Raw genomic sequence first — 8414 nt, forward strand, 5'->3', positions numbered from 1 at the left:
GTAAGTAAAAGTTTATTTGTTAAAGAGTCAGGAATGATTCACACGTTTTTTAAAATTTACATAAAAAAGAATTAGAATTGCCGCTGGTCACTTTATTGACATCATTCATTTTCGTAATGAGGAGCACTTACGTCATGATACTTTTAAACTTCTCTTACGCTGATTGTTTGCGTGTGTCACGCGTTTCCATTTTTATCGATGAAAGCGACTCCGCGAGAAGTACCCACCCTTCGTCGATTTAAAAAAAAAAGTTATTTTATTCTGCGCCCTTACACGGTTACTTAACATCTTTCATTATTGGATATAACATCTTTCGTTCGCAAAATTCAAGCTTACGATCGAAATTTCAACGAAGAGGAATTACACCAGCCTGTTATTTTTATGTCTTCCGCCCTGTGTGCTTACCGCATAAACCGCGGGTGTGAACAGGCAAAGGTGCGCTAAAAACAGTTTATTTTTGTACTATTTTTGCACGGCATGTAAATTACATGCCACCATCGCCATGGTCACGGCGTTAATCTATTTTTGCGGATATTTTATAACCCGTGCTAGTATAGGTATCGGATCGTAGAATGCCTTTGAGAGTACCGATTGCACTCCCTTCTAGCAACAGCTGTCGCCGGAATACCTAAATATTGGCATAATGAAAAAAAATGTGATAAAAAAAATATTTTTTCTCACTTGAATAACAAACGATCACGTAATTGTTTCCCTTCGAGTGTTTTGCAGTATACTATTTGCATATTAAAGACGAGAGAAAAATAATTAAAAGCTCATCGAAAAGCGTTGAAAGAAAAATGTGCGATATACTTCTCTGGCCCATTTACGTATACGGAAAAGGGAAGGAGGAATAACCGAACGGAAGAGAGGAAGCGATTGCGCGTCAGGTACAATAAACATTGCCTCTATGTGTGCATCCTGTAATTAATTGTGTCTCCGCGTCGCGTAATTATGCGACAGCTAAAATTAAGGGCCAATTTAATGTAAGACGTTCAAGGCCTTTGAACATATGTATACATCGACCGACGTGCGTCACCGTTAGATTATTATTAGCGATCGATTGAGGGACGGATCGAGATAAGGAGATTCATTATGTGTCTTCGTTCTACGACTGCGTCCTCCAAATTCTGTGAACAGTTCGGAGGATTTAATGCGGCAAGGATCGAATTAATCCTTCGGGAAAGCCCGTTGTGGGATACCAACAGAGGCGCGAGCGAAAGAAAATTAAACTGGCTACAATCGGCGTTAACTAAAGTTGTCCCCGACCGCTTCTGGATCTCAGGACCTCGTTAACATGTTTCGTAAAGTCCGTTTTCCACCTTGTTCTCCGCTAATTGGGGCATTGTGTGCCGCAAATTGATTTGAACTACGAAAACTTTAATTCCGCGAAGGAACGGTTCTCCATCGAAATTATCATTTGCTCGTCGCGGCGTCGAACGTGTCGGGACATTTGAATCAACGTTGGTCTATAAAAGCTTTGGTCGTAAAGTCACGATCCGCTGAGCAGCTCGCTCATCCAGGTCGGTTTTATTGTCCGATCGCGGGAGAGAACTTCTCGTACCTCATCTGACTTCCATTTGCGGGATCGAATGGAGAATTCTGAGCGTACGGGACTACGTCGTTCGAGCCTCGACTTTGAGGAAGAAAAACGCCGTCCGACTTAACGCTCAGCGCAAACCTTGTTCACACGACTTAGCACACGGAGAGAAAGCTCTTCCTCCCGATGGACAGGCGAAGAGATGCGGCGCGCGACAAAAAAAAGAAAATCGATAAGGCCTATTAGAGGAGCGTTTGGCTTTTCGATGATCACGGGGCAAGTGAAGCTGGGGCACACGTTTTACGACGCCCGCGGTCAAGAAAGATACTCCGGATCTCGATTTCACGATCTGCTAAGTGTCAGACTCGTAACCGTGCAGGATGGTACGGCCTTTAAAATAGGATCGATACGCAACGTCCGGTTTTGCGGAGCTCCGGTTTCGAACTGCTCGTTCGCAAACGACCAAGACCGTTCTCGCACGGTGATTTATGTTCTCGTGTCTGAATCTGAACATAACGGCTGTTATGTTCAAATATCGCTCAACTGTCAACAAACTAGGTTTATGCTATTGAGGCCGAATGAGGAATCTCTAAATATTCTTAGACAAGGCAACGATCGCCTCAACGACATTTCTTAGTATCGGAGTAACGTATGGATTCCGCTTACATTGTTTTCGTTCGGAATAATAAACAAGACATTGGTTTAGTTCAGCAATATATCGTCACGCAAGCTCTCAGTATTTCTGATATACATAAATCTAACACGAAATTATTCGCTAATAACCGATTCTTAGAAATCATCATTCCTTCTCATACATAAAATATTAATAAATAACCATGACTCGACCGACACAAATCCATCAAGACGAGACGCAACGTTCATCACGAAAACGTATTATTCGAATAATATCTCTCCCCCCCCCCCCGTTCCCCAATTCTGTTCTAAACGAATGCTAAGAGCGATTGGGTTACATTGAACTTACGGATAACAGCCAGCAGTACAATCGTCACGATCGTGGTACTCGCCATGGTTCTCGCCGTTGAAATCTCAATGGGGTGGCCGACAAAGGAAGGGACGGGCCGACGCGAGTGAGAGAGAAAAGAAGAAAACGATCGTCTCGAAGGAAGAAAGAGACACACAGCCCCGGAACGACGCGGCTCTCCACGGCTCTCGGCTAGACGCCCGGTCAACTCGGCAGCCTCGAAACGACTGACTGTCTCTACAGGAGCGGAGCGGAGCGGTCGCCGATCGTCGAAATCCGGGCGCACGTAATGGCACGTACAGGCCGTCGGTCATATTTCGCGGCGCCGCAAACACCGCGCCGGTACACACGTGCTCTTGCCACCACGTCTCTAGAGCGGGGAGGGGGCTTCATCTCCGAAGAGGGAAGGAGGAGGAGGGGGGGGGGGAGAAGGAAACGAAGACAGGGGTGAGCGGGCGAAAGGGCGGTGCGTGAATCGAATCGAAAATCGTTTCGAGACGCAAGGGTTACGGATCCCTGTCTCGTTGTCGCGGCTCTTATCTCACGGCGGCCTCGACACCTCGGGATTTCCGCGTGGGACGTTTCCGATGGTTCGCCGTCGACGTGCGCACTTGCGAGCGCGCCATTGCGGAAATATCGGGCCTGCAGACAGGTAGAGACCGTTCGTCACACTATGGAGGGGACTGTGAACGGAATATCTGCATCCAGGGATTGAAAGCGCTTTCTGTACTTGAAGAAAAAAAGACCCGGTTTTTTTTTTATGAGAAGGGCACCCTTTCGCCGCCCGTTGAACTGTACGTTGAAGGTAACGGCTTTATTTCACTCCAAGGATGGAGGAGAGAAAATCATCGTTACGACTAGCTGCACAAATAACGAGTGCTTGTGTTGCTACAAATTTATTTTTGTGGCAACGAGTAACGAAGCATGTACTAAAATACCTTATCCACAAGTCTTTTTCCCTTATGTATACCTATTGCCATATCTATTTCACTTTCGATTATTTGAACAATAATTATTCTGACTCTTTTTATTTAATTATAAAATTGTTGCCATAGTTAATATTGCCAAGCGTCAAGCTTCATAAATGAAACTTTTATGGCGAAGATCTTTGGAGACACGGAAAATCGATCAAGCAATAAAAGCTTTAATCAACCTTGTGACAAGTACGATGTTCTATCAACATCGCATTTAATTAATTCTGTGGTGCATTAAAGGCGACATCCTTACGTAACTTAATCGACTGAAACGGCTTTGATGGGGTTTCTGAAAGGACTGGACCGACAGTTTGTGCGTTATAAGCACAATGAAACGAGTTCACGTTGTTATCGCACGTTGTTTTACGCCGTGTGGCCTTGTCATGGCTCTGCCCGACATGTGTTCGGTACAGGATCTCCAGACGAATCATAAATGCAACGACGGGGGTCGTTCTCGTGGCTCCCCGCGTAGCATGGGTGGGGTGGAACATCTGTCGAGGGTTTACGACCGAAGGATAGGAGCGTTTAGGCACCAATCTTCTAGAATTTTTATAATCCGCGGAACTTACCTCACTATTCTTTTATGACAAGAAACTTGTTTTAACATGTACATGTTTTACATAGATAAACCGATGAAGTATAGTTGAAAAAATTCAATATTCTCGCTCATGAATCGTAGTGAATAATTCTTCTCTCAACACTTCTCTAGAGAACCACGTATTTATCAAAATTATACAAATCTATACAAAAAAGCAATTGATTTTTCTATTTGGCTCTATTATGACTAAGGAAAACATATTTTCTTTATTTTACTTATTTATCACAATTGTTTTCATTATCAAACTTAATAAGTGTTCGTAGCGTTACATAAAACAGTTTACAAGAAGATATCTCTATAAATTGCTCTTGTTGACACAAAAAGATGACAAAACACTTGCGAATCAACAGAATTCAAGGAAATCAGGTAAATTTGAGGGCACCATCTTTTCTAGGCATGACACATCGCATCTCTTGGCATCAGTGTCATAAAATTTATTATTCACAACGTTATCTTGAATCATCCAATTGCATCGTATGACAAGTATGACAAGTTCATGCGACGCGTAATGTTTTGTGGAAAAAATAATAACGGGTTTTAATGTTTTGCTATTCTGATAAAAACAATTTACAGGGTGACGTTTCCGGGTTTTACTAAATTCATGATTAATTATTTTCTAGTGCTCAGCATGCGACTCATGGTTGTTTAATTATATATACTTAATGCTTCAATAAATCGATACGCGCGTATCTTGTTCTCTAGAAAGGAATCATAGTAATTATTCGCGGAAAAATATAACTGTGTAATTACATCTATACAGAGACAGAAGTTGTTAGTTTTACTAAATTTTTCAATTTGATTAAATTTTTAAATTCAAGTATTTATATATTTAACTAAAATAAAAACTTAAACTGAAATTTAATTAAGTAAAAAATTTAATCAAATTAACAACTTTTTTGCTTAGACGAGATGAAAGTTTAACTCTTTGTGTACACATACATAATTTTAATTTAAATACAATTAATTAAATACTCAATCATCCGTTCTACACATTGATGAAGATTTCAGTCTTTACGATTTACGTTTAGCAGTATTATTCATTTAGAACGTGTTCGTAATTAATCCAAAAGTCGGACGTATCGTTCTCCTAACGAGATATCCGTCGCAAGGGGCACAAATACAATTATTGTTCACGTGTACAAATTGGCACGACGGGTCAGCGGTGTTAATGAGTTAATTTCACGAAACGAACGGCACGCCATTTTTGCAGAAGGGCGACTTATTTATTTAGCGTTGAAATTGCGGCCCTTTTGTGTGGTTTAGAAGAGTGACGTCTTCTCGTTCCTTAGACAACTCTTCCCTTTACAGATCTCGTTGCCACGTAGGTAATATTTGCTCGAAGTTCGTGCGAGCGACATAACGAGCCGGCATGCGTCATTGATTGTATTCTTGCTTCATTTGATAGTGCACTCGCAACGGCGTAGTTAATATTGAATGGAAAAAGATTGAAGATGCACGATACCCTTCATCGTTCATGCAATCTTCTTTTCAGTACATAGTAGTGGATACGCTGCCAAGTACTACGCTTCTTTAATATTCTTTATCGTCAACGCTTTAATCAGTTTTGATGGATCGTCATTTTAATTGCGAAATACATTCGATCTTTATTTAGAAAGCCCTTTAGCAATATTGCTACATCTTTCCAAATATCGCGTCAAATCAGCTATATTTTTCAAAATCATTTCTTTGCAACAATGTTCAGCTTACGCAAAAAAAAAAAAAAACGCTCTCGAGTCGTTGTAAATTCTGCTTTCTCGGCAAGGATTCTTAATCCTGCCGATGTGTGCGTCTTCCGAATTTTTTAGGCCGCTATCTTCCGACTAAACTTAACTCCGTGATAAGATACAATAGAGATATGGATCCGCGGAGACAATAGCGAGCGCTATCCTTTGTTGCCCGAGACCGAAACTTTTTCATTTCGCCGAAGAGACGAGTTCGCTGTACATCCGCTTTAAAAAAGAACGTGTTCAGTCGCGGCAGGTAGACGTGACAATTAGACGTTCCAATTTTCGTCCGTATGCTAATCTCATTGCAGATTTCACTCGCCGCTGCGGAAAAACAAAGAGCACGGCGGAGAATTCACGGAAGCCGAATCTTTTATCGATGGCTTGCCGCGTTTCTCATGCTATCTCGCGATTTTATTAGCCAGATAGACAGATACGATCGATTGAGTATACATCGCATCTACAATTCCTATTGTAGATAAATATTGTAGATATTATAGATAAACGATTGAAGAAATGAAGCGCTACTTATTTAGTTTATTTTTTTGATCCCTTTCCGCTCGGCGAAACGTTTTAATTCTTCGCTAATTAACAGAACACTCATTACGTTCAATATAGCGTCAGCTCTTCAATTATCCAATTATGATACGTTCTACATATCGTCTGATACGTATAATGCAGAGTTATAGTCGTAAGATAACGTTTCAGCTCTTTCAGATGTGATATTACTTTCATTGCTTTATTGCACGTGAATGCGAGGGATTAGAAACTGTTAATGACTCCATTTCGTGAAATAATATTCGAAAATACTTCCGCTCTTCCGCGTCATCACTCGCTACATCGACACCTGCCGCATTGCGCGCGATCTTGTTCATCTTCTAAAATTTCTCTACTTCGCGCGTCTCGCGCCATCGTAACTCTCGATTGCAGCGTGTTTGTTTGACGGTTCGTTTGCGTATTCAACACTCAAAGTCAACAATTGCGTATGCATCGCTTTAAATACATGATTTCAGCTCGCTCGAGTTACGCGCGCGTGCGGTTCGCGACAGCGTTAAGCGGCTTGCAGCATCGGCTTAAGCTGTACATCGCGAGAAGAGAAAAGGAAAAAAAAGAGAAGAAAAGAGAGAACAATCTGCACGCCGCGCGTAAACGTTCCTCCACCGTTACCGCTTCTTCTTTACTCCGCTTTGTTTCACGCACGTGCGCGCATTTTGTCACGCATCGGGAATTGAATATTGACGAAAGCTGTTTCCCTATTGTCTTCCGTCATACGTTTTCACGCGTGAAAAGCAAGTAGGAACGTTCATAACGCGAGAGTCTATGTCCGTACATTTATTTAGCGCTTGCTTGAATTTCATCTTGAGAACAGTAAGTGTAACATAGGATGGAAGATTACCGGTGTGTCTAGAAAAGGGGTAAATTAATTGCTGTTAAAACTCGGCCTTGGTCTTTACAAATAATGATCACATAACAATGCGAACAAGTTATTTTAAAAAGGGGACAAAGGCGAGGGAGGCAAATCGATAATTGGTCTTTTGCGAAGGATAAAACTCCCACGCCTCCCATCGTTACTCTTAAATAAAGCGATCGGCTTAAGTTACTTTGCCTAATTTTTTATGTTGAGAGATTATATAATATAGGAGATAATATGAAATTTTTCCTATTGAATTTTCCTAATAAGATTCGTCAACAGTTTAGGAGAGTTAAAGAATTTAATTAATCACAGTATATGGACTAAACAGAATTGTTAAATAACAAATATTGGCAAATTAAACGTTTAAAAAAGCATTTAAGAACACAGCACAGTTGTTGTTGATCTATTTGTAAACGATTAAGCAATTTTTAAAGATTTTTTTATGGTAATGTGAATATAAAATTTAGAACACTATCTCACATCATCAATTTTTTACTCCATCAGTCTTCAATATTTAAGTATGACAATATTATTTAAAAGAGTAATTTTAAAAAAGGAGAAATTGGAGGTTATGCTACGCATAAAAATTATTTTTTGATTATATTTCAGAAACGAGTTTTTATGTGTCATTTTAATGATCGTTTCGATGTTAACGCGTATAAATAAATTCGACAACTTCTCTTACAAATCGTGTCTCTTAGCAGGAAATAAACATTTTCACAGTCATGAGATTTGTGATGATCGATAGTAGGCACATGGTAATACTCCACAAGTGCTTTGTCAACTCGACCTTTTACTTCTAGATTTCACGCCGAAATGGTTCTTTCGTAAATTTTTTAATATCACGCAGTAACAACTAACGTAATCTTACTTGCACACGATGCGACAGATCTTCCAGTTTGATCGATTATGCAACTTATTGTTGTTAAGAGTTTAACGACGTTAGTGACATCGCGTAATGGCGTACAAGTGCAACATGACAAATCACGTATCTTTAATAAATTTTATAATTTTAATATTTTGATGTATTTTTCATTTATGCAAATGTAATTGTTGATGATTGCTATTATTTTCGCTGATTGCTAACTAAAAAATGTCCCAAAATTTGATGGAATTACACATGTTATTATACGTCTATAATGCAGTAATTCACGTTAACAGTAGATGGTCATAACCGATGTGCAT

Source organism: Monomorium pharaonis, chromosome 8, assembly GCF_013373865.1.
Source record: "Monomorium pharaonis isolate MP-MQ-018 chromosome 8, ASM1337386v2, whole genome shotgun sequence".
Classification (NCBI taxonomy): Eukaryota; Metazoa; Arthropoda; class Insecta; order Hymenoptera; family Formicidae; genus Monomorium; species Monomorium pharaonis.